The sequence below is a fragment of the Pristiophorus japonicus genome, chromosome 23 (assembly GCF_044704955.1).
Source record: "Pristiophorus japonicus isolate sPriJap1 chromosome 23, sPriJap1.hap1, whole genome shotgun sequence".
Lineage (NCBI taxonomy): Eukaryota > Metazoa > Chordata > Chondrichthyes > Pristiophoridae > Pristiophorus > Pristiophorus japonicus.
This window is the reverse complement of record NC_091999.1, coordinates 14,644,008-14,671,905: the sequence shown is the minus strand read 5'-3', so window position 1 is coordinate 14,671,905 and position 27,898 is coordinate 14,644,008. Positions and strand designations below refer to the sequence as shown.

Genomic DNA, 27,898 nt, shown 5'->3' with positions numbered 1-27,898 from the left:
ATCCATGTAAGCGTTTGGTACTAGCATGTGATGCGTCGTCATATGGCGTCGTGTGTGTATTGCAACAAGCTAATGATTTTGGGAAACTGCAACTGGTTGCTTATGCATCCAGGAGTCTGTCTCAGGCCGAGAGAGGCTACAGCATGATTGAAAAAGAAGCATTAGCGTGTGTCTATGGGGTAAAAAAATGCATCAAAACCTGTTTGGGCTAAAATTTGAATTGGAAACTGCCCATAAGCCACTGATATTCCTGTTTTCCGAGAGTAATGGGATAAATACCAACGCATTAGCCCGCATCCAGAGATGGCCGCTCACGTTGTCAGCATACAATTATGCTATTCGCCACAGGCCAGGCACAGAAAACTGCGCCGATGCTCTCAGAAGGCTGCCGTTGCCCACCACGGGGATGGAAATGTTGCAGCCCGCAGATCCAGCCATGGTAATGGAAGCATTTGAGAGTGAGCAATCACCCATCACTGCCCGGCAGATCAAAACTTGGACAAGCCAGGACCCCTTATTATCTCTAGTCAAAAGCTGTGTGCTTCACGGGTGCTGGTCCAGTGTCCCAGTGGAAATGCAGGAAGAGATAAAGCTGTTCCAGCGGCGCACAGATGAAATGTGTGCAGACTGCCTTCTGTGGGGCAATCGAGTAGTGGTCCCGAAGAATGGCAGCGACACCTTCATCAATGACCTTCACAGTACCCACCCAGGCATCATAATGATGAAAGCGACAGCCAGATCCCACATGTGGTGGCCAGGTATCGATGTGGATTTAGAGTCCACAGATGTAATACATGTTCGCAGTTAAGCAATGTACCCAGGGAGGCGCCGCTAAGTTTATGGCCTTGGCCCTCCAAACCGTGGTCTAGGGTACAGGTCGACTATGCAGGCCAGTTCTTGGTTAAAATGCTCCTTGTGTTTGTAGATGCATACTCCAAGTGGATTGAATGTGAGATAATGTCGCCTAGCACGTCCGCTGCCATCACTGAAAGCCTACGGGCCATGTTTGCCAATCACGGCTTACCCGATGTTCTGGTGAGCGACAACGGGCCATGTGCTGAGTTCAAATAATTCAAGACCCGTAACGGGATCAAACATGTCACATCTGCCCCAATTAAACCAGCGTCCAGGCAGTGAGAGCAGTGCAAACCATCAAGCAAGGCTTGAAGAGAGTAACTGAAGGCTCACTGCAGACTCGCCTATCCCGAGTCCTGCTTAGCGACTGCACGAGACCCCACTCACTCACTGATATCGCACCTGAAAAACTGCTCAAGAAAAGAGCACTTAAGACAAGGCTCTCGTTTGTTCACCCTGATCTACATGAACAGGTAGGGAGCAGGCGGTTTCAACAAAGTGCATACAATGATAGCGCAAATGTGTCATGCGAGATTGAAGTCAATGATCCTGTATTTGTATTAAATTATGGATAAGGTCCCAAATGGCTTCCCGGAACTGTCTATTACGAGGAGGCATACTTTTAAGATGGTTGGTGGAATGTTTAGAGGGGATTTGAGAGGGGGGCTTCTTTACACAGAGGGTTCTGGGGATCGGGAACTCTATGCCTGGAAGAGTGGTGGATGCAGAAAACCTCTCCACTTTTAAGTGATGGTTGGATGGGCATTTAAAGTGCAGTAATCTGCAGGGTTACGGACCGAGAGCTGAGAGCTGGGAGCAGACTGGACGACCTTTTGTTGGACGGAGCAGATATAATGGTAAGTACTGCGGGGAACAGAATTCGGTCAGGATGAATTCTCAGAATAATTTCGATCGCTTCGATGGGTCAGACAGTAATTTTCCCAGATCTTTTCTCCCTAAATTGTCCTGGGTTTTTATTTGGTTTTTGCCTTTGGTTTTGAGATCACATGGCTCCGGTTGAGGTGGAGTGTAGAATGTTTCAGTATAAGGGGTGTCGCAATTGTTTGGGGCGGACTGGTTGGGCTGGGTGCTCTTTGCTTTTAGGCCTGTGCAGCTCTTTGTCGATCGGCGTGGACACAGTGGGCCGAATTGGCCTCCTGCGCTAAAATTTCTATGTTTCTATGTTTCTAGTATAAGGGGCTTGGATAGAGTTGCTAGGAAGGAACTATTTCCCTGAGCAGAGTGGTCAATAACCTGGAAAAATAGATGCAAAGTAATTGCTGAAAGGATTAGAGGGGATGGAGGAGAATTCCTTTTCATCCAGAGGCTGGTGGGGGTCTGGAACTCACTGCCTGAAAGGGAGGTACAGGCAGAAATTCTCATCTCATTGAAAAAGTACCTGCATATGCACACAGCTATGGACCAATGGAAAGTGTTATTAGGCCGGATCGCTGTATTTCGGCCGGCACGGACATGATGGGCACAAAGACCTCCCTCTGTGCCGTAAACCTCGATGATTCTGTCACAACCGTACATCATTTTAATCACCTTTATTAAATCATCATTTAACCTTCGCTACTCAATTCCAGTTTCCCTAGTCTCTGCAAAACTGAAATACCTCATTCCCGGGAGAATGCTAGTAAATCTTTTCTGCACCACCTTCATGGCCTTGACACACTTCCCAAAGTCTGGTTTGAAATTAATTCAATCTCTATTGTCCTATCAGATTAATTATAAGGATGCATGCTCTCTTAAAATTTGACTGAGTAGAATTGTGAGTATTTGTAATTATTGATTGATAAAAATTACATAACTTGTTCTGACCATGCAGACAGTGACGTATCTGCTCAGCAACAGCAGCCTCTGCATGATTCCTGTTTCAATAAGCTCACTGTCGCCTCCTGTTGATCAAAACAACTACTGCAGGCGCCAGAGTTTTATTAAACATGATTATATAATTCCACACACAATAACTTACATTTTCCCAGTGACGTTTACCTAGAGGAGTTTCTCAGAGCAAACCACAAGAGGGCCAAGAGATCAGGGGGAGTTAAGCGACAAAGGACAAAATTAGTGTTCTCAATTCTGAGGAGGTTTTAATGGGAAGGTGTGAAGTTATATAAGAACATAAGAATTAGGAATAGGAGTAGGCCATACGGCCCCTCGAGCCTGCTCCGCCATTCAATAAGATCATGGTTGATCATCTACCTCAACTCCACTTTGCTGCATTATCCCCATATCCCTTGATTATCCTGCAGTCCAAACATCTATCTACCTCAGCCTTGAATATACTCAACAACTCAACATCCACAGGCCTTTGGATTGAGAATTTCAAAGATTCAGAACGCTCTGAGTGATGAAATTCATCCTCTTCTCTGTCTTAAATGGCCCACCCCTTATGCTGAAACTATGCCCTCTAGATGTAGACTCTCCAGCCAGGCGAAGCAACCTCTCAGCATCCAACATGTCAACCCCCCTCAGAATCATTTAGCTTTCAATGAGATCTGAATTGCTCATTCTGTGTTTCCAGATTTGGATCTTGAGCAACGCGGGCAATAAAACACAAGCAAAATAGTGCGGGCGGGCCGCGCCGCACGATTTATAAAGTTGGAGAACAGCCTCAAGGCCTGAAAGTGAACCAGCGGCCCGGTCGATGTTCCATCCGACGGCGCACGTGAGGCTTTTTATTGGTGACAGACCCGTTACGGACAGCCAGCTTGGTGCAGGAAAGAGCGAATGGTTCCCCTTGCAGTGCGGCCATCTTGTTACTGGAACGAAGCGTGGGCGGGGTTTAGTGTCCCAGTGACTCGGAGATAAATTCATTGACTCATTGATTTTATTCTCACTCTGATCACAGCGGGTGAAGAACTGAAACCACCCAGAGCAGAGGGCGGGAGAAAACTGGAAGTGGAGGAAAGAAATTTCGGAGATGGTGCGATGGGTTTGGATTTCAGCACAGGGAGGAAGGAGAGTATGTGGGATGGGGATTTACAGATTTGGGGGAACAAGAGAGGAAAGAATGTTCCATAGAAACGAAAATTGTCTGTTCTGAAATTCTATCCTGTCCTTACACTGATGTATTTTCTAAACTCCTTTTACAGGGTATTAGTAGGAGAGGATTTGTAGACAGGGAACTCGAACCAAACATCGCGTCAAGATCTGACAGAGTCACTCGATTAATCAGGACCTGAATATAATCGGCCTGTGAATGTGGAAGGAGAAATATTTGTGTGTTCTGTCTGTGAGAATCCTGGAATGTCACGAAATATTTGTGTGTTCTGTCTGTGAGAATCCTGGAATGTCACGTCCTGAACTTTTCTGTCCTGGAATCAAAAAAAAAAACAGAAAATGCTGATAATCTCAACGGGTCAGGCAGCATCTTTGGAGAGAAACAGAGTTAACGCTTCAGTTTGATGACCGTTCCTCAGAACTCTCTTCAGAAATGTGTTTACAATAAAATTTATAAACTTTTCCTTCAATCCTAAATTGAGCTTTGGTACAAAATCTACAATTCAGTGTCTGAAAGGTTTCACTGATGCACATCTCCAATTAGAAAGTGCTGATTAATCCTTGCTGACAATGCTTACTGACTTGCACATTCCACACAGCGGCCCCTAAATTATCCACCAGAAAGAAGAGAAATGGGAATTGGTGAAGAATCAATGTCCCAAATGTTGCCCCTCCGTCTGGTGCAGCAGGAATGGAAACATAGAAACACAGAAAATAGGTGCAGGAGTAGGCCATTCGGCCCTTCGAGCCTGCACCGCCATTCAATGAGTTCATGGCTGAACATGCAACTTCAGTACCCCGTTCCTGCTTTCTCGCTTTACCCCTTGATCCCTGTAGTAGTAAGGACTACATCTAACTCCTTTTTGAGTATATTTAGTGAATTGGCCTCAAAAACTTTCTGTGGTAGAGAATTCCACAGGTTCACCACTCTCTGGGTGAAGAAGTTTCTTCTTATCTCGGTACTAAATGGCTTACCCTTTATCATTAGACTGTGACCCCTGGTTCTGGACTTCCTCAACATTGGAAATATTCTTCCTGCATCCAACCTGTCTAAACTCGTCAGAATTTTAAACGTTTCTATGAGATACCCTCTCATTCTTCTGAACTCCAGTGAATACTAGCCCAGTTGATCCAGTCTTTCTTGATATGTCAGTCCCACCATCCCGGGAATCAGTCTAGCGAACCTTCGCTGAACTCCCTCAAAAGCAAGAATGTCCTTCCTCAAGTTAGGAGACCAAACTGTACACAATACTCCAGGTGTGGCCTCACCAAGGCCCTGTACAACTGTAGTAACACATCCCTGCGCCTGTACTCAAATCCCCTCGCTATGAAGGCCAATATGCCATTTGCTTTCTCAATCGCCTGCTGTACCTGCATGCCAACCTTCAATGACTAATGTACCATGACACCCAAGTCTCGTTGCACCTCCCCTTTTCCTAATCTGTCACCATTCAGATAATAGTCTGCCTCTCTGTTTTTACCACCAAAGTGAATAACCTCACATTTATCCACATGATACTTTATCTGCCATGCATTTGCCCACTCACCTAACCTATCCAAGTCACTCTGCAGCCTCATAGCATCCTCCTCACAGCTCACACTGCCACCCAACTTAGTGTCATCCGCAAATTTGGAGATATTACATTTAATACCCTCGTCTAAATCATTAATGTACAATGTAAACAGCTGGGGCCCCAGCACAGAATGCTTTGCAGCCACTCTGAGACATCCTTGTCCCTTGCACCAAGAAGGCAACATACCATTCTGGAGTCTTGGTTGCGGCCGCAGAAACTCCTATCTATTCCCCTTACAATAGAGTCCACTATCACTTTAGCTCTCCCACTCTTTTTCCCGCCCTTCTGTGCAGCAGAGCCACCCATGGTGCCATGAACCTGGCTGCTGGTGCCTTCCCCTGGTAAGTCATCTCCCCCAACAGTATCCAACACGGTATATCTGTTTTGGAGGGAGATGACAGCAGGAGACGCCTGCACTACCTTCCTGCTCTTGCCTTGTCTCTTAGTCACCCATTCACTATCTGTCCTAACCCTTACCTGCGGTGTGACCAACTTACTAAATGTGCTATCCACAACATTCTCAGCATCGCGCATGCTCCAGAGTGAGTCCATCCGCAGCTCCAATGCCGTCATGCGGTCTGTCAGGAGCTGCAGCTGGACACACTTCCTGCACACATAGTAGTCAGTGTCCCTGATTTCCCACATAGCACAGGAGGAGCATGACATGGGTCCGAGCACTCCTGCCATGACGTAACCCTTGAATTAATTTACATACTAAAATTTACTTAAACACCAAACAGCTACTTAGTAGTTCGCTGCCAATTAAACCAATCTAAACGTCAGTCTAAAAGAGAGTTATACTTACCAGTCGAACAGCCAACCACTTACCAGCTTGGCTGTGGCATCACCTCTCAATTTCGCACCCCTCTATCTTTGTCTGCAGCTGGTTGGGCTGGTCTCTGGGCCTCCATCTCATACCCTCGCACTCCTTATCAGCTGCTCTAGTGTCAGCACTGGTTGGAAAAACAAGAGAAAACAGCACCAGCCACCCCAACTTGCCCGAACTCACCCACTTACCAAATTCACAAATGCCACTCTATGCTGCTGCACTCCGTGCTCTGCACGAACTGCCTCTTTTTAAACTGTATCTAGGTCAGATGACTCACTACTGGTCAGTCGTTTACAGAACTGATTTTAACTAGCTGCTAATGGCCTCCGACTGGACAGTTACCTTGCTTTTCTCTGCCTAAACCTGAAAGATTTAACTTTTCCCTTTTAAATTAAACTGCTACTTACTTAGAAGCTACTGGCAATTGCCACTAACAATTTACTCCAACGTTCAAATGGTTTAAAGAGTATAACCATTAAAACTCACCCACTTACCAAACTCAAAAATGCCACTATATGCTGTTGCACTCCGTGCTCTGCAGTCAAGTCCAATCCAAGTAACGGGCTGAGTTTAATCATTCTGGACCTGTGGGGTTGGTTTATATGAGAGAGGAGGCGATTGGTGTCAGTGCGTGTGGGGCTGGTTTATATCAGACAAGAGGGGATTGGTATCATTGACCGTGGAGCTGGTTTATATCAGACAGGAGGGGATTGGTGTCAGTGACTGTGGTGTTGGTTTATATCAGACAGGAGGAGATTGGTGTCAGTGACTGTGGGGTTGGTTTATATCAGACAGGAGGGGATTGGTGTCAGTGACTGTGGGGTGGGTTTATATTAGACAGGAGGGGATTGGTGTCAGTGACTGTGGGGTGGTTTACATCAGACAGGAGGAGATTGGTGTCAGTGACTGTGGGGTGGTTTATATCAGACAGGAGGAGATTGGTGTCACTGACTGTGGGGTTGGTTTATATCAGACAGGAGGGGATTGGTGTCAGTGACTGTGGGGTGGGTTTATATTAGACAGGAGGGGATTGGTGTCAGTGACTGTGGGGTGGTTTACATCAGACAGGAGGAGATTGGTGTCAGTGACTGTGGGGTGGTTTATATCAGACAGGAGGAGATTGGTGTCAGTGACTGTGGGGTTGGTTTATTTCAGACAGGAGGGGATTGGTGTCAGTGACTGGGGTTGGTTTATATCAGACAGGAGGAGATTGGTGTCAGTGACTGTGGGGTTGGTTTATATCAGACAGGAGGGGGTTGGTGTCAGTGACTGTGAGGTTGGTTTATATCAGACAGGAGGAGATTGGTGTCAGTGACTGTGGCGTTGGTTGATATCAGACAGAAGGGGATTGGTGTCAGTATCTAACCCCGTGCTGTACCTGCCCGGGGACTGTTTGCTGGGGCAGTGTAGATGGAGCTTTGCTTTGTATCTAACGCGTGCTGTACCTGCCCTGGTAGTGTTTGATGTGACAGTGTAAATGGAGCTTTACTCTGTATCTAATCCGGTGCTGTATCTGTCCTGGGAGTTTTGATGGTGCAGTGTAGTGGCAGATTATCGCTGTATCTCACCCCGTGCTATACCAGCCTTGGGATGTCTGATGGGACAGTGTAGATTGATTTGTAGTCTGTATCTAAGCCCGTGCTGTACGTGCCCTGGAAGTCTTTCATGGGTCAGCGTAGAGGGAGCTTTACTCCGTATCTAACACGTGCTGTACCTACCCTGGGAGTGTTTGATGCGGTAGTGTAGAGGGAGTTTTACTCTGTATCTAACCCGGTGCTGTACCTGCCCTGGGAGTGTTTGATGGGATAGTGTAGAGGGAGCTTTACTCTGTATCTAACATTATCCACCCCACAGCCGCCAGTTCCCGGTTTCTCCTGCATCGTTCCTGCCCGAAGCTCAAAAAAGCGGCCCCATGGCAAACTCCTGGATAGGAAGTGAATCATGGAAAGTCTGTAAATAAACGCACATTGGTGATTAGTTGAGGAGAGTCGCTCACCAAAATTACAGAGCGAAAGCTTATAGTGAAGGACAGAGTATTGGGAAGATGAATGGAGACAGAGTCGGCACCTTCAGGGGCGGAGAGGGAGGGGAACCAGTGAGTGTTGAACTGAACCCAGCCAGAGTCAGTACCTTCAGGGGAGGGGAACCAGTGAGTGTCGAACTGAACCCAGCCAGAGTCAGTACCTTCAGGGGAGGGGAACCAGTGAGTGTAGAACTCCCCGCTGCGAATGGTGGAATACTTTTCAGGCAGTATAAATGATTAAAGCTCTTTCCACAGTCATTGCACTGGAACATTCTCACTCGGGTTTATCTGCGTGTCTCGGTGATTTTCCAGTCACACTGATGTTTGAAATATTTTGCCACGAACAGAACAGGCAAACATTTCTTCTTCCACATTCAAAGGCTGATGATATTCAGGTCATGATGAATCGAATGACTGTCAGATCTTGATATGATGATTGATTTAAATTTCTCGTCTGTAAATCCTCCCCTTCTAACACCCTGTAAAAGGAGTTTACAAAACTCCAAGATAGAAAATCAAAACAGACAATTCTAGTTCCTATGGAATATTATTTCCTCTCTCGTTCCCACAAACATGTGTTCCAATCAAACTAGAATAAGGCAAAATAAGCAACAAAAGCAAAGGGAACCTTCCCAACGAAACCTGAATGTAAGACCCAGTGTGTATGAGACCTTCCATACCCTGAGGTACCACTGGTCGCAGAAGGCATTAAGGAACCAGTGCACAACGCATGCTCTCTCTCTCCAGGGCCATCCGGCACTGACGACACAAACGACCACAAGAATTTGGCACAGGAATAGGCCCCTCGAGCCTGCTCCGCCATTTAATAAAATCATGGCTGATCATTGACCATAACTCCACTTTCTTGCCCTCATTCTATATCTTTTGATTTCCCGACATTCCAAAATTCTACCTATCTCACTCTTGACTACATTCAACACCTCAGCACCCACAGTCCTTTGGGGTAGAGAATTCCAAATATTTGCAACCCTCTGAGTGAGGACATTCCTCCTCATCTCAGTCTTATATGGCCTACCCCTTATCCTGAGACTATGCCTCCTAGTTCTAGCCTTTCCAGCTGGAAAAAACAACCTCTCAGCATCCACCCTTTCAATCCCCCTCAAAATCGTATATGTTTCAATGAAATCACCTCTCGTTCTTATAAACACCAGAGAGTATAGGCCCATTCTGCTCAATCTCTCCTCATAGGAGAAACGCCCATCCCGTTAATCAGTCTGACAAACCTTCGTTGCACTCCCTCTGATTAAGGAGACCAAAACTGTGCATAGTACTGCATGTGTGGTCTCACCAAGGCCTTTTACAATTGTAGCAAGACTTTGTAATTCTTGTACTCCAACCACCTGGCAATAAAGGCCAACATGCTTTCGTAATTGCTTGCTGGACCTGCATGCCAGCTCTCTGAGTTTCCTGTGCGAGGACACCTAAATGTGTCTGAACACTAACATTTATTAGTTTTTCACCATTAACAAAATATTCTGTTTTTCTATTCTTGCTAACAAAGTAAATAAGCTCACATTTCCCTACATTATACTCCATCTGCCACCTTACTGCCCGCTCACTTAACCTGTCCATATCCCTCTGCAGCTCTTTGCGTCCTCCTCACAACATACTTTCCCAGCTGGCTTTGAATCGTCAGCAATCCTGAATACAATGCACTTGGTCATTAATATGGACTGTAAATAGTTCAAGTAAAGCGTTAGCACCCGACTAGTCACAGCCTGCCAACCAGAAAATGACCCGTTTAGCCCTACTCTCTGTTTTCCATCCGTTAACCAAACCTCTATCCATACTAATATATTACTCCCAACTCCATGAGCTCTTAACTAGCATTTAATGTGGCACATCAAATGCTTTTTGGAAATTCTAAAATATTACATCCACTGGTTCTTCTTCATCCACCCTGCTAGTTACATCCTCAAACAAATTAATAACTGTATTAAACACGATTACCTTTCATAAATTCATGTTGACTCTGCCTAATCATACCATTATTTTCTAAAAGCTCTGTTACCACTTCTGTAGTAATGGATTCCAGCATTTTCCCAAGGACTGATGTCAGGTTAACTGTTCTGTAGTTTCCCGTTTTCTCTCTCCCTCCTTTCTTGACCGTGGAAGAGGGGCAGGCAGCTAGAGTGACCCACCTCTGGGCCCTGCCCAACCCGGACCTACAAGTTGCTGTTTGAGCCAGGCCCAAGAGCAGGTCCAGGAGAAGATCCTCCGTCTTACCCACCCCACTCTGCACCAGGCGGCCAAAGTTTAACCAAGAGTTGAGGAGCAGCCCCTTCAGGTAACTATTCAGGGGCTGCAACCTCTCACACTGAATATATACATGGCCCATGGAATCCTCTAGGCCGCGAACATCACAGGCGGCCTGGCAGTAAGGTGAAGCCGAGAAAGAGCGCGTATGACAGATTTCAGGTCGAGAATACATCTGAGAGATCTAACGGTTTATGTGCACAGATCGTTGAAGGTGGCAGGACAGGTTATGAAAGCAGTTAAAAAAAACTTACGGGAGCTTGGGCTTCATGAATAGAGGTATAGAGTACAAAAGTGTGGAAATTAAGATGAACATGTATAAAACATTGATTCGGCCTCAACTGAAGTAGTGTGTCCAATTCTGGGCACCGCACTTTAGGAAGGATGTGAAGGGCTTAGAGAGGGTGTAGAAAAGATGTACGATAATGATTCCAGGGATGAGGGCCTTCAGTAACGTGGATAAACTGGAGAAGCTGGGGCTTTCTCCTTAGAGCAGAGAAGATTTGATAGAGGTGTTCAAAATCATGAGGGGTCTGGACAGAGTAGTTAGAGGGAAACTGTTCCCATTGGTGGAAGGTTAGAGAACCAGAGGACAGAGATTGGCAAAAGAACTACAGGCAACATGAGAAAAAACATTTTTACACAGCGAGTGGTTAGGATCTGGAATGCACTGCCTGAAGGGATGGTGGAGGTTGACTCAATCACTGATTTCAAAAGGGAGTTGGATATGTATCTGAAGGAGAGAAATTTTTCGGACTACAGGGAAAAGGCAGGTGAGTGGCACTAGCTGAACTGCTCTTGCAGAGAGCCGGCACGGGTTCGACAGGCCGAATGGCCTCCTTCTGTGCTGTAACCATTCTATGATTCTAACGAGGCCCAGCTGTATCTCACCACCACTTCTCTCGACCCCTCCACAGTCTCTAAATTGTCAGACTGCTTGTACAACATCCAGTACCAGGTGAGCAGAAATTTTCCCAATTAAATATTGGGAAGACTGAAGCCATTGTCTTTTGCCCCATCACAAACTCCATTCACTCGTCACCGACTGCATCCCTCTCTCTAGCATCTGGCCGAGGCTGAATGAGACTGTTCGCAAACTGTCACCCTGAAATGAGCTTCCGAGCACATATCCGCACCTTAATCAAAACCGCCTATTTCCACCCCCATAACATTGTCCGTCTCCGCCCCTGCCACAGCTCATCTGCTGCAGAAGCTCTCAACCATGCCTTTGTTACCTCTCGACTTGACTATTCCCACACACTCCTGACTGACCTCCCATGTTCTACACTAAGTAAACCCGAGCTCATCCAAAACTCTGCAGCTCGTGTCCTAACTTGCACCAAGTCCTGTTCACCCATCATCCATGTGACCTACATTGGCTCCCTGGTATGCAACATATCAATTTCAAAATTCTCAGCTTATTTACAAATCCCTCCGTGGCCTCGTCCCTCCCTATCTCAGTAATATCCTTCAGCCTCAAAAGACCACCCCCCTCCCCATATATCTGTGCTTCTCAAATTCTGCCCTCTTGAGGATCCGTAATTATAGTCGCGTAACCATCGGTGGTCCTGCCTTCTGCTGCCTAGGCCCAAAGCTCTAGAACTCCTTCCCTCTGCAGGGAGGAGGTTTAGAGGGGATTTGAGGGGAAATATCTTCACCCAGAGACTGGTGGGGCTCTGGAACTCACTGCCTGAAAGGATGGTAGAAGCAGAAACACTCAGCACATTTAAAAAGTACTTGGATGTGCACCTGAAGTGCCGTAAGCTACAGGGCAATGGACCAAGAGCTGCAGAGTGGAATTAGGCTGCATAGCTCTGTGTCGGCCGGCACGGACACGGTGGGCTGAAATGGCCTCCTTCCGTGCTGTAAATTTCTATGATTCTATGATTATAAATCTATGATTCTAAATGGGCAGGGTTTAAACTAAAATGGCAGGGGAATGGGAATCTGTGCAGGGAGGCAGAGGGAAATAAAAAGGCGGCAGAAGCAAAAGGTAGGAAGGAGAAAAGCAAGAGTGGAGGGCAGAGAAATCAAGGGCAAAAATCAAAAAGGGCCTACAAAAGGGCACACTACAACATGATTCTAAAAGGACAAAGACTGTTAAAAAACAAGCCTGAATGCTCGGATTCTCAGTGCGAGAAGCATTCGTAATAAGGTGGATGAATTGACTGCGCAGGTAGCTGTTAACGGATATGATGTAATTGGGATTACGGAGACATGGCTCCAGGGTAACCAAGGCTGGGAACTCAACATCCAGGGGTAATCAATATTCAGGAAGGACAGACAGGAAGGAAAAGGAGGTGGGGTAGCGTTACTGGTTAAAGAGGAGATTAACGCAATAGTAAGGAAAGATATTAGCGTGGATGATGTTTTATCTATATGGATACAGCTGCGAAACACCAAAGGGCAGAAAACATTAGTGGGAGTTGTGTGCAGACAATCAAACAGTAGTAGGGAGTTTGGGGATGGCATCAAACAGGAAATTAGGAACTCATGCAATAAGGGTACAGAAGTTATCATGGGTGACATTGAGTTACATTTTGATTGGGCTAACCAAACTGGTAGCAATACTGTGGAGGAGGATTTCCTGCAGTGTATCATCATCATGGCAGTCCCTCGAAGCGAGGATGTCTTGTTTCCGCGCCAAAAAGGGCTGAGTTCACAGGTGTTTCAATGAAGGACCTAATATTCCAGATCCCGAACTACACTTTGGAGGGTGTACGATGCCTGTGCTTGGATGTTTTTAACGTGTGATGGCCGTTGCACACCAGCCACCACACAGGCTTGATCGAGCTAGGTCTTGGTCCAGTGGCAATGATTACCCCAGACGACTGGAGACAAGCTCTGCTGCACGGACCTAGCGTGCACGCATATAACAGTGTGGGCAGGTCCATGCTGCCTCTGGGCACTCGCCTCTTCTGGGCCCCAGACTCACGCCTCTCCTGGGCCCGGGTCACTTCCCTCTACAATCTCTTGCAGCTCCTTGGCCCCTCGTGCTGTGCCTGCTCGCACTGCAATGAGCGACCTGGCTTCACAGCCGTCGACCTCCTGCAGTGGTATGCCACTGCCGCACGCAGTTACATCTGATGGCCCCTTCCTGCTGATGGTCTTGCAGGCCGGGACCGCGCTGCCGCACCCTGCTCCCTCCAATGCAGCCTTTCAATCACAGTAAATCCTCTAAAGTGTACAAGGGATGGTTTTCTAGACCAACATGTCGAGGAACCAACTGGAGAGCAGGCCATCCTAGACTGGGTGATGTGTAGCGAGAGAGGATTAATTAGCAATCTGGTCGTGCCGGGCCCCTTGGAGCAGAGTGACCATAATATGATAGAAATCTTTATTAAGATGGAGAGTGAAACAGTTAATTCAGAGGCTAGGATCCTGAACTTAATGAAAGGAAACTTCGACAGTATGAGACGTGAACGTGCTGGGATAGACTGGAAAATGATACTTAAAGGGTTGACGGTGGATAGGCAATGTCAGACATTTAAATATCACATAGATGAACTTAAACAATTGTACATCCCTGTCTGGAATAAAAATAAAACAGGGAAGGTGGCTCTACCGTGGCTAGCAAGGGAAATTAAGGATAGGGTTAAATCCAAGGAAGATGCATCTAAATTGGCCAGAAAAAATAGCAAACTTGATGACTGGGAGAAATTTAGAATTCAGCAGAGGAGGACCAAGGGTTTAATTAGGAGGGGTGAAATAGAGTATGAGAGTAAGCTTGCAGAGAACATAAAAACTGACTGTAAAAGCTTCTGTAGATTAGTGAAGAGAAAAAGATTAGTGAAGACTAATGTAGGTCCCTTGCAGTCAGAATCAGGTGACTTCATAATGTGGAACAAGGAAATGGCAGACGAATTGAACAAATACTTTGGTTCTGTCAGTACTAAGGAAGATACGAAAAACCTCACGAAAATACTAGGGAACCGAGGGTCTAGCGAGAAGGGGGAACTGAGGGAAATCCTTAATAGTCAGGAAATGGTGTTAGGGAAATTGAAGGGACTGAAGGCCGATAAATCCCCATGGCATGATAGTCTGCATCCCAGAGTACTTACGAAAGTGGCCCTAGAAAATGTTGATGCATTGGTGGTCATTTTCCAATATTCCATTGACTATGGTTCAGTTCCTATGGATTGGAGGGTAGCTAATATAACCTCACTTTTTAAAAAAGGAAGGAGCAAGAAAACAGGGAATTATAGAATGGTTAGCCTGACATCGTTGGTGGGGACAATGCTGGAATCAATTATTAAAGATGTAATAGCAGCGCATTTGGAAAGCAGTGACAGGATGAATCCAAGTCAGCATGGATTTATGAAAGGGAAATCATGCTTGACAAATCTTCTAGAGTTTTTTGAAGATGTAACTCGTAGAGTGGACAAGAGATAACCAGTGGATGTGATATATTTGGACTTTCAAGAGGCTTTTGACAACGTCCCACACAAGAGATTAGTGTCCAAAATTAAGGCACATGGTATTGGGGGTAATGCATTGACGTGGATAGAGAACTGGTTGGCAGACAGGAAGCAAAGGGTGTGAATAAACGGGTCCTTTACAAAATGGCAAGCAGTGACTGGTGGGGTGTCACAGGGTTCAGTGCTGGTACCCTAGCTATTTACAATATACATTAATGATTTAGACAAAGGAATTGAATGTAATATCTCCAAGTTTGCAGATGACACTAAGCTGGGTGGCAGTGCGAGCTGCGAGGAGGAAGCTAAGAGGCTGCAGGGGGACAGGGGCAGGTTTGGTGAATGGGCAAATGCATGTCAGATGAAGTATAATGGGGATAAATTTAAGGCTATCCACTTTGGTAGCAAAAACAGGAAGGCAGATAATTATCTGAATGGTGACAGATCAGTAAAAGGGGAGGTGTAAAAAGACCTGGGTGTCATGGTTCATCAGTCATTGAAGGTAGGCATGCAGGTACAGCAGGCAGTAAAGAAAGCAAATGATATGCTGGCCTTCATAGCGAGGGGATTTGAGTATAGGAGCAGTGAGCTCTTACTGCAGTTGTACAGGGACTTGATGAGACCATATCTTGAATATTGCGTGCAGTGTTGGTCTCCTAATCTGAGGAAAAACGTTTTTGCTATTGACGGATTGCAGCGAAGGTTCACCAGACTGATTCCTGGGATGGCAGGACTGACATAAGTGGAAAGACTGGATCGGCTCGGCTTATACTCACTGGAATTTAGAAGAATGAGAGGGAATCTCATAGAAACATATAGAAATCTGACTGGACTGGGCAGGTTAGATGCAGGAAGAATGTTACCGATTTTGGGGAAGTCCAGAACCAGGGGGCACAGTCTAAGGATAAGGGGTAAGCCGGAAAGTGTGAGGTCATTCACCTTGGAAAAAAAACTGTAAAAGGGAATATTATTTGAATGGGGAGAAATTACAACATGCTGCGGTGCAGAGGGACCTGTGGGTCCTTGTGCATGAATCCCAAAAAGTTAGTTTGCAGGTGCTGCAGGTAATCAGGAAGGCGAATGTAATGTTGGCCTTCATTGCGAGAGGGATGGAGTACAAAAGCAGGGAGGTCCTGCTCACACTGTATAGGGTATTGGTGAGGCCGCACCTGGAGTACTGCGAGCAGTTTTGGTCACCTTACTTACGGAAGGATATACTAGCTTTGGAAGGGGTACAGAGACGATTCACTAGACTGATTCCGGAGATGAGGGGGTTACCCCATGATGATAGATTAAGTAGACTGGGTCTGTACTCGTTGGAGTTCAGAAGGATGAGGGGTGATCTTATAGAAACATTTAAGACAATGAAATGGATAGACAAGATAGAGGTGGAGAGGTTGTTTCCACTGGTCGGGGAGACTAGAACTAGGGGGCACAGCCTCAAAATACGGGGGAGACAATTTAAAACTGAGTTGAGAGGGAATTTCTTCTCCCAGAGGGTTGTGAATCTGTGGAATTCTCTGCCCAAGGAAGCAGTTGAGGCTAGCTCATTGAATGTATTCAAATCACAGATAGATAGATCTTTAACCAATCATGGAATTAAGGGTTACGGGGAGCGAGCGGGTAAGTGGAGCTGAGTCCACGGCCAGATCAGCCTTGATCTTGTTGAATGGCGGAGCAGGCTCGAGGGGCTAGATGGCCTACTCCTGTTCCTAATTCTTATGTTCTTATGTTCTTCTGAGATGAGGAGAACCTTTTTCACCCAGAGAGTTGTGAACCTGTGGAATTATCTACCACAGAAAGTTTTGAATCCGATTCGTTGGACATATTGAAAATGGAGTTAGATGTGGCCCTTATGGCTAAAGGGATCAAGAGATATGGAGAGAATGCAGGAATGGGGTACTGAAGTTGCATGATCAGCCATGATCATATTGAATGGAGCTGCAGGCTCGAAGAGGCGAATGGCCTACTCCTGCACCTACTTTCTATGTTTCTATGCTTCGGAGTCAAATTATTCTCCAATAACGTTCCTATGAAGTGCCCTTGGACGATTTACTACGTTGAAGTCACTATATAAATAGAGGCTAATGTTGTAACTTTTGCCCAGGATGGTATTGTGAGGTGATGACTCACTTGTTGCCCAGGTTACTGTTGTGAGGTGATGTCGAGCCTGCTGCCTAGGTTATTGTTGTGAGGGGATGAAGAGCCTGTTGCCTAGGTTATTGTTGTGAGGTGATGAAGAGCCTGATGCGCAGGTTACTGCTGTGAGGGGATGAAGAGCCTGTTGCCTAGGTTATTGTTGTGAGGGGATGAAGAGCCTGTCGCCTAGGTTATTGTTGTGAGGTGATGAAGAGCCTGATGCCCAGGTTACTCCATCTCGCGGATACTGGGACCTTGAAGCCCCGCCAACTTATTGTTCCTGGGCAAGGTGGTCGCGCATGCGCTCTGACCCCGCCCTGTGCAAGACGGCGGCCAGTGACCCCGCTGAGCCGGGCCTGTCACCGCCGGGCATACCCGGGGCCTGTGGGCCGGGATTGGGGCCTGAGGCCTACAACGGATGTGTGTGAGGCTCCCCGGCCCACACGCGGATTCACATCCTTCCCCGCCCCTACAATCTCCGACCGCCTACGTGAAGCATCTGACATACTTGAGCTCGGGGCAAACGCCAGAGCTGCAGGTTCTTGCTTGGGGCCTGAGGCCGAACCCGGGTGTTTAGAAAGCCCCTCCGCCGGGTCCAGGGCTCCCCTGAGCTGCCCGCCGCCTCCCCGTTCCGGAATCTTCTCTCCGTCTCCAGCTGTTGGGCAGCCCACGGGCATGTGACAAGAGCCCACGGCCTGATTGACAGGAGCTTCCACTCAATGGGGACTGAGATCTCCGGAACAGTGGGGGCCGAGTGTGATGCGCGCTGGAATGTGCTGACATCATGACGTCAATGCAACTTGATTCTCCTGAGGGAGAGAGGTTGGAGGTCAAGGTTGATGACATTCTGTGCTGACCCTTGACCTCCCTTACTTCCAGTGCAGACCAGGAGAGGTTTCCCCGGTGTGAATTCGCTGGTGTGTCAGCAGGTGGGATGACTGAGTGAATCCATTCCCACACTCATAGCAGCTGAACGGCCTCTCCCCGGTAACGGCCTCTCCCCGGTGTGACTGTGACTATGCATTTCCAGCTTACAAGATTGGGTTCAGTTCCGCATCCGCTATGCGCAGAGTGAGAATAAAATCGATGAGCTGCTGATTCTCTCCGTTGGGCAATGGGTCCTTTGTGCTGGCCCATTAGGGTGAGCCTGGGCTGGCCCAATAGGCTGAGCCTGGGCAGGCCCAATAGGGTGATCCGGGCTGGCCCAATAGGGTGAGACGGGCTTGCCCAATAGGGTGAGCCCAGGCTGGCCCAATAGGTGAGCCCGGGCTGCCCCAACAGTGTGAGCTGGGCTGGCCCAATAGGGTGCGCCCAGGCTGGCCCAATCGGTGAGTGCGGGCTGGCCCAATAGGTAAGCTGGGCTGGCCCAATAGGGTGAGACGGGCTGGCCCAATAGGGTGAGCCCAGGCTGGCCCAACAGGTTAGTCCGGGTTGGTCCAATAGTGTGAGCCGTGCGGGCACAATAGTGTGAGCCAGGCTGGCCTAACTGGGCGTGCCCAGGCTGGCCCAATAGGTGAGCCCGGGCTGGCCCAATAGGGTGAGACGTGCTGGCCCAATAGGGTGAGCCCAGGCTGGCCAAATAAGTGAGTCCGGGCTGGTCCAATAGTGTGAGCCAGGCTGGCCTAATAGGGCGTGCCCAGGCTGGCCCAATAGGTGAGCCCGGGCTGGCCCAATAGGGTGAGACGTGCTGGCCCAATAGGGTGAGCCCAGGCTGGCCCAATAAGTGAGTCCGGGCTGGTCCAATAGTGTGAGCCAGGCTGGCCTAATAGGGCGTGCCCAGGCTGGCCCAATAGGTGATCTCATGCTGGCCCAATAGTGTGAGCCTGGCTGGCCCAATAGGGTGAGCCCAGGCTGGCCCAATAGTTGAGTCCGGGCTGGTCCAATAGTGGGAGCCGGGCGGGCGCAATAGTGTGAGCCAGGCTGGCCTAATAGGGCGTGCCCAGGCTGGCTCAATAGGTGAGCCCGGGATGGCCCAATAGTGTGAGCCGGGCTGGCCCAATAGGGTGAGCCCAGGCTGGCCCAATAGGTGAGTCCGGGCTGGTCCAATACTGTGAGCCGGGCGGGCGCAATAGTGTGAGCCAGGCTGGCCTAATAGGGCGTGTCTAGGCTGGCCCAATAGGTGAGTCCAGGCTGGCCCAATAGGTGAGCCGGGCTGGCCCAATAATGTGAGATGGGCTGGCCCAATAGGGTGAGCTGGGCGGGCCCAATAGTGTGAGCCGGGCTGGCCTAATGTGACGTGCCCAGGCTGGCCCAATATGTGAGTCCGGGCTGGCCCAATAGTGTGAGCCGGGCTGGCCCAATGAGGTGAGCCTGCGATGGCCTGGGCCAGGTGAGCCAGGGCTAGCCCAATAGGGTGATCACGGGCTGGCCCAATAGGGTGAGCCAGTTTGGCCCAGAGTCACCAGACAACAATCACCAGAACAACAAGGTTCCCTTTCAGGGGCCACTGACCTGGGCACAAACGTTTGGTCCAATCAAACTGACAGACATCCTGAAGCCCCGCCCACCCATTGTCCCTGCCATGTCGAAACTCCGAGTAGAGCACTTGCTTTAGGAGGCTTATATTGGGAATATGGACAGCAGAAATTGTAGAGTACACTCCATAACGCCTCACGGTTGACCTTGTCAAAGGCCTTGGTCATGTCAAAGAATGTTGAACCAAACCCTCAGTCACTGACACCAAGTTCCTCCCATGTGATATAAACCAACCCTTGTACCCTTGTCACTGACAACAAGTGGACTGGGAAAATATGTTAGAGGGTAAGACTGTAGAAATGCAATGGCAAACATTTAAGGAGATATTTCATAACTCTCAGCAAAGATTTATTCAAGTGAGAAATAAAGATGCTAAGAGAAGGATGAACCATCCCTGCCTAACTAAGGAAGTAAACGATGGTATCAAATTGAAAAAAGGCATACAATGTTGCGAACGACAGTGGAAGGCCTGAGGATTGGGAAATTTTTAGAAACCAGCAAAGGACGACGAAAAAAATGATAAAGACAGTGAAGATAGCAGATGAGAGCAAATTAGCAAGGAATATGGAAACAGAAAATAAGAGCTTCTCCAAGGATATAAAACGGAAACGAACAGCTGAAGTAAACGTTGGTCCCTTAGAAGATGAAACTGGAGAATTAATAATGGGAAACACGGAAATGGCAGAGACTTAAAAAAATTATTTTGAATCGGTCTTCACGGTAGCGGGCACCTAAAAACTTCCCAATAGTTGATAACCAAGGAGCTATTGCGGGGGGCGGGGGAGCAATCACTGTCACTAGAGATCAAGTACTAATCAAACTAATGGGACTAAAGACGGACAAGTCCCCTGGACTTGATTACATGCATTCTAGGGCTGAAAAAAGTGGCTGCAGAGATAGAGGGTGCATCGGTTGTAATCTAACAAAATTCCCTAAATTCTGGCGATGTCCCAGTGGACAGGAATACCGCAAATGTAACACCCCTAATTAAGAAAGGAGTGAGACAGAGAGCAGGAACCTATTGACCAGTTAGCCTACCATCTGTCAGTAGGACAATACTGGAGTCTATCATTAAGGAAAAGTAGCAGGACATTTAGAAAATCATATTGCAGTCAAGCAGAGTCAGCATGGTTTTATGAAAGAGAAATCATGTTGACAAATTTCCTGGAGTTGTTTGAGGATGTAACGAGCGGAGTGAATAAAGGAGACCAGTTGATGTTGTATATTTGGATTTCCTGAAGCATTCCATATGGTGCTACACAAAAGGCTACTGCACAAGCTAAGAGCTCATGGGGTTGGGGTTAATGTATCACCGTGGATGGAGGATTGGCAAACTAACAGAAAACAGAGAGTCGGGATAAATGGATCATTTTCAGGTTGGCAAACTGTAACTAGTGGAGTGCCACAGGGATCAGTGCTGGGGCCTCAACTATTTACAATTTATATTAATGACTTGGATGAAGGGACCGAGTGTAACATAATCAAATTTGCTGATGATACAAAGATAGTTGGGAAAGCAAGCTGTGAGGACGCAAATAATCTACGAAAGGATATAGCCAGGCTCAGTGAGTGGGCAACATCTGGCAGATGGACTGTAATGTGTTAAAATGTCAGCTTATCCCCTTTGGTAGTACAAATAAAAAAGCAAATTATTCTTTAAATGGGGACGATTACAAAATGCTGTAGTACGGAGGGTTCTGGGGTTCTTGTACATGAAATGCAAAACTTTAGCATGCAGGTAGAGCAATAATCAGGAAAGCAAATGGTATGCTGGCATTTATTGCAAGAGGGATGGAGTATAAAAGTAGGGAAGTCCTGCTACAACTGTACAGGGCGTTGGTAAGACCATACCTGGATTACTGCACACAGTTTTGGTTTGGACTTGACTCCATTCCCATGCCAGGGGTTTTGGTGCACCAGATGGGGGATATCATTTGGGGACACTGATTCCCCACCAATTCCCATTCCTCTTCTTTCTTGTGGATAATGTGCAAGTCAGTAAAAATTATCAGCAAGCTCTTTCTAATTGGAGATTATATACAGTACAAACGTTTACATTATTGTAGATTGTGTACCAAAGATCAAGGTAGGATTAAAGTAAAAGTTCATAATTTTATTGTTGAAAGTTTCTGAATTAAGGGGAAAGATAACACACAGAGTTTTTAAATGGACACTGCAGCCCCGAGAACACAATCAGCAATATATCCAGAATATTAAGATCCAGCCCAGTTTCAGGGTTATTATCAGCAGAAACAAACCCCAACTGTCAGAATGAACATGGTTCAGTCGGGATGTGGTTAACAGCAGCAATAACAGCAGATTCTAACCCCTTGAGTCACTTGTGAACTCGCTGGTATGTCAGCAGGGTGGATGACTGAGTGAATCCCTTCCCACACTCTGAGCAGGTGAACAGCCTCTCCCCAGTGTGACCTCGCTGGTGTGTCAGCAGGTGGGATGACCGAGTCACTGGATGCATCAGGACCTGAATATCAACGGCCTTTCAAAGTGGAAGGAGAAATGTTTGTCTGTCTTGCCTGTGGGAAAAATTTCAAACACACCCCGAGTGAGTGTTCCAGTGCACGGACTGTGGAAAGAGCTTTAACCAGTTACACAGCCTGAAGAAAACATCGCAGCATACAAAGCACCGAGAAACTGTAAACGTTTTGTTCACATGGGTTAGGCTTCAACTGATCGACCAACCGTGGAGATTCACAAGGACACCCACACCACGGAGAAACCGTGGAAATTTGGTGACTGTGGGATGACCGAGTGAATCGCTTCCCACACTCAGAGCAGGTGAACGTGTTCTCCCATGTGTGAATTCGCTGGTATTTCAGCTGGTGGGATGATGCAGTGAATCCGTTTCCACACGGAGAGCAAGTGAATGGCCTCTCCCCAATGCGACTACGTCGATGAATTTCCAGTTCTGACGGCGATCTGAGTCCCTTCCCACAGTCACCAAATTTCCACGGTTTCTCCGTGGTGTGGGTGTCCTTGTGAATCTCCACGGTTGGTCGATCAGTTGAAGCCTAACCCATGTGAACAAAACGTTTACAGTTTCTCGGTGCTTTGTATGCTGCGATGTTTTCTTCAGGCTGTGTAACTGGTTAAAGCTCTTTCCACAGTCCGTGCACTGGAACACTCACTCGGGGTGTGTGTCTCGGTGCCTTTCCAGTCAAACTGATGTTTGAAATTTTTCCCACAGGCAAGACAGACAAACATTTCTCCTTCCACTTTGAAAGGCCGATGATATTCAGGTCCTGATGCATCCAGTGACTCTGTCAGATATTGACATGATGTTTGGTTTGTGTTTCCTGTCTGAAAATCTCCCCTTCTAATATGCTGTAAAAGAGGATAACAAAACTCATCGCTGTCAGTACAGGACAGAAATTCAGGATAGACTCATCTAGTTTCCATGGAACATGCTTCTTTCCCTTGTCCTTCCAAAGCTACAAATCCCTGTCCCACACGTTGACCCACCTGCTGTGCGGAAATCCAAATCAACACAAATTTCTAGACAGTTTCTCCTCCACTCCCAGTTTTCACTACCAATTTTGGTTGGGTTCAGGTTTACACTCACTGGTTCCCCTCCTTCTCCTTCCCAGACTGTGCTGACACTGGCTGGGTTCAGTTCTACACTCACAGGTACACTTCCTTCTCCTAAAGGTGCTGACTCTGGCTGGGTTTAGATCTACACTCACTGTTTCCCCTCCCCTGAAGGTGCTGACTCTGGCTGGGTTCAGTTCTACAATCACTGGTTCCCCTCCCCTGAAGTTGCTTGCTCTGGCTGGGTTCAGTTCCAGACACTGATATCATTCACTTTGTACCTGCACCAAGATGGCCGCACATTGCACTGTGCTACTAACTGAATCAAGATGGCGGAGAGCTGAACCTGCCTTCCTGCACCAAGATGCCCGCCGTTAGCCTGGGCCTGTGATTGGGAAAAAGCCCCGAAGCTGCAATCGCCGATATTCTGGTTACTATTCCGGGCTTGCGGCGGGTACCGGTTGTTGATGAAGCCTCCCTTACGCCCCGGTGGTCCATTATTCCCCTTCGTCCCACTGAAAAGGTTACTTCTGTGGAGCCTGCCCGAAATGCGTCTCCTCCACTATTACACGCACCGCGCATACTCCAAACACAGCCAGAACCAGTACCGGCGCACTGAGCTCCTGTAGTCTGATTGCGGCACATTCTCCCCCGCAGGGCATGCTGGGTACATAAGACCATGAGAAATAAGAGCAGGAGGGGGCCACCCGGCCCCTGGAGCCTGCTCCCCATTCAATAACATTGGACGGGACAGTCTAGGGGGGGGCTTTACTCCATATCTAACCCGTGCTGTACTTGCTGTGGGAGTATTTTATCCGACAGTATAGAGGGAGCTTTACTCTGTATCTAACCCGTGCTCTACCTGCCCTGGGAGTGATTGATGGGACAGTGTAGAAGAAGCTTTAATCTGTATCTAACCAATGCAGTATCTGCTCTGGAATGCTTGGGGCAGGGTTGAGGAAGATATACTATGTATTTAACCTGCTTTGTACCTGCCCTTGCAATGTCTGGTGGGAGAGTGTTGAGGGAGCTTTACTCTGTTTCTAAGCAAGGCAAATATATCCTTCCTTAGATAAGGCGACCAAAACTGTGCACAATTCTAGAGAGATTAGAGAGAGAATTACACTGTATCTACATTGTGCTGTAGCTGTCCTCGGAGTGTTTATTTCGACAGTGTAGAGGGAGCTTTACTTAGTATATAACCAATGCAATACGTGCTCTGGGAGTGTTTGATCGAACATTGTAGAGGGAGATTTACTTTATATGTAACAAATGCTGTATCTGCAACGGAATGGCTGGGTCAGGGTAGAAGGAGATGTACTCCGTGTAACCTGTGCTGTACCTGCCCTGGGAGTGTTTGATGGGGCAGTGTAGAATGAGTTCTACTCTGTATCTGACGCTACTGTAGCTGTCCTGCGAGTGTTTGATGGGACAGTGTAGAGGGAGCATTACTCTGTATCTAACCACGTGCTGTACCTGCACTGGGAGTATTTTATGGGACAGTGTAGAGGGAGCTTTACTCTGCATCTAACCACCTGCTGTACCTGCCCTGGGAGTGTTTGATGGGACAATGCAGAGGGAGCTTTACTCTGTATCCAAACCATGCTGTACCTGCCCTGAGAATGTTTTGTGGCAGGGTTGAGGAAGATATACTTCATGTCTAACCTGTACTGCACCTGCCCTGGGACTGGTTAATGGCAAAGTGTAGAGGGAGCTTTACTCTGAATCTAAACCATATTGTACCTGCTTTGGGAGTATTTGGGATATTGTAGTCTGAGATTTACTCTGTACCAACTCTGATAGTGTTTGGGACAGGATGGAGTGAGATTTACTCTGTATCTAACCCGTTCTGATATCAGTAGTAGAGAAAATGCTAAAATCTATTATTAAGCACGTAGTAAGTAATAACACGATTGGGCAGAATGAACACGGATTTATGAGAGGGAAATTGTACTTGACAAATCTGTTAGCATTTCTTGAGGTTGTCATTCGCAGGATAGAAAAGGGCGAACCACTTGATGTGGTTTATTTAGATTTACAAAAGGCATTCAATGACGTGCCACACAAGGGATTATTAAACAAAATTATCGCTCGTGAGATTAGGGGTAATATATGAACAAGGATTGGTTAACGGTCAGAAAACAGAGTAGGAATAAACGTGCCATTTTCGGGTTGGCAGGCTGTAACTGGTGGGGTGCTGCAAGGATCAGTGTTTGGGCCCCAGCTATTCACAAACTATATCAATAATTTGGATGAGGGGACCAAATGTAATATATCGAAGTTTGCTGAGGCGACAAAACTAGTTGGGAATGTAAGTTGTGAGGAGGATGAAAAGAGGTTTCAAGGGGATGTACACAGATTCAGTGAGTGGGCAAGAATATGACAAATGGAATATAATGTGAAGAAATGTTAAGTTATAAACTGAGAGTAAAAATAGAAAGGCAGAGGATTTTTTTAAATGGTGAGTGATTGGGAAATGTTGGTGTTCAGAGGGACCTGGGTGTTCTTGTCCACAAATCGCTAAAAGTTTATACGCAAGCAATTAAGAAAGCAAATGGTATATTAGCCTTTATTACAAAAATATTTGAGTATAAGAGTAAAGACATCTTACTGCAATTATAAAGGGCTCTGGTGAGACCACACCTGGAGTATTGTGTACAGTTTTGGTCTCCTTACGTACGCTATAGAGGGAGTGCAATGAAGGTTCGCCAGACTGATTTCTGAGATGGGGGGATTGTCCTATGAGAGATTGAGTAGACTAGGCCGATATTCGCTCTCGTACAGAAGAATGAGAGATGAGAGGCGACGCCCGCAACCCATGAATGAATTTTTAAAAAGAGATGTGAGGTGTTTAAATTTGATCAAGGATACCAGCCAAGTTATTGGAGACACTCCCTGTCCTTCAGGACCTGTGTCCAGGGGTGAAGCTGATGGGTTTATCTGATCATCTTTGGATTAAACATTGTGATCATTAAGCTGAGCACCTCGTGCCAGCATCAAACACTCTCCAGTCGGGCACAGCGCGGGTTAGATACAGAGTGAACCCATCGGTCGTTCCCCGACACAGATACTGAGAGACAAGGATTGTCTGGGACAATGACATTTCGCACTCAATAAGGTATAAATTGATCCTGTACCTCTCCCCATTAATCCTGGGCTTCACACGGGTCAAATCCTGCTCCTGTTTTCCTTCCTGTAACAACACTGAGCTCAACCCAGACCAAAATGATCAGGGCTCAGGGAGGTTGGTTGTTAGGCACTGCAGTGATGTCATAAAGCAGGGCAATTCAGCCCAGCTGGTCCTCTCCATGTCCCTTTAAAGGAGGAGAGCTGGGACATCCTGTCTCAACACACATGCCCCTGTTCATACTGAGAATCCCCGGGAAAGGCACAAGGCCCATAGTGTGGAACACAACCAAGGGGGAAAGAGGAGGAGAGCTGGGACATCCTGTCTCAACACACATGCCCCTGTTCATACTGAGAATCCCCGGGGAATGTCCAAGGCCCAGAGTATGGAACACAACCAAGGGGGAAAGAGGAAGTGAGCTGGGACATCCTCTCTCAAAACACATCCCCCTGTTCATACTGAGAATCCCCGGGAAAGGCCCAAGGCCCAGAGTGTGGAACACAACCAAGGGGGAAAGAGGAGGAGAGAAGGGGAGGTAAATCAAGGAGTGGGGACTGAGGGCCATCAAGCTTCAGTTTTAGAGCCTGTAGACTTCAGGAGGGATCAGCGAGTTCTGTAGTTTCAGGATCCAGGGAGAGAACAAGGAGCAGATGGGGAGACTGGTGTGGATTCCAGCACAGTGAGGATGAAGGGGAGGGAGATTGTGTCGGGTTAGGGGTGTGGGAGGGACAAGAGAGGAAAGGTTAGAGGAGCAATTACTGCAGCAGTGTCCATCAATAGTGAGAGAGAGAAGGTGGGGGTCAGAGTGGGCCCTGGACAGGCTAGTAAACTGTTCGTTTGCTGTGACCAGCTTTCCTTCTGTCACAAATAGCCTCCTGTAGCCCACTGACAAAAACAGCCCATTAAACGCCCAATGTCCTTTGGTCTTGTGAGGTCTCCCTTTGTGAAACATGGGTTGTTGGTAAAGCTTCTCATTCTGACTCGCTCACAGTGAGACACTATCCACTGTCCCTTTTATTCCATGGGCTTCATCTTTGCCGGTATTGGTAACACGCCCGGGATCACTAAACACAAAAGCCAGTCTGTTAATCACTTTCAGCTACTGGACTTAGTGTGTGCCCCACAGCATCTCTCTCACCTTCAATGTGTGAATAGAGCATCACGCCCGCAAAGCTGGTTTAAGTTTATTTCCACGCAGCAAATCTATTTAAGAAAAGTCTGTAGGCCGATGAGACACTGTTCAGGTACCAGTGTGCTGCTGGTTTGCCCGGCATTTTGCCTGTAATGGAAAATAACTGAACATTTCTCCCAGTGTAACCTTTGCTGTAATGAAATGTGTCTTTTAATAAGCCTCACGTCCTTGCTCATGTCTGCTGCAATTGTGCAGAAAGGGGATGTGTGAAGAGATGGTCTTTGTATTGAGATGTGAAACAAGGAAACGGTATCTGTGTGTGGCAGTGACACAGCCTTGTGGTCAGAGGCAGAACCATGCGACGATATCCTTGTGCTTCTGGTTTGAGCAGGGTCAGTTCATGAATGCTCAAGCTAAGAGGTGCCAGGGATTGGAAGCAGCGGCAGTAAATAAAATCTAAATGCAAATTCCGATGTAGTTTATCTTCATTTATTCCT

At 47.3% G+C, this 27,898-nt stretch overlaps 1 protein-coding gene and 1 pseudogene across 1 annotated transcript in view; one reads left to right on the top strand and one right to left on the bottom strand.

Annotated features, from left to right (window-relative positions):
* The window catches only part of LOC139235632 (zinc finger protein 239-like), a 786,713-nt gene that overhangs the window by 211,219 nt on the left and 547,596 nt on the right, over positions 1 to 27,898 (top strand). The gene's annotated exons all lie outside the window — the stretch shown is intronic.
* LOC139235400 (zinc finger protein 229-like) overlaps positions 22,203 to 27,898 on the bottom strand; it is a 37,537-nt pseudogene continuing 31,841 nt past the window's right edge.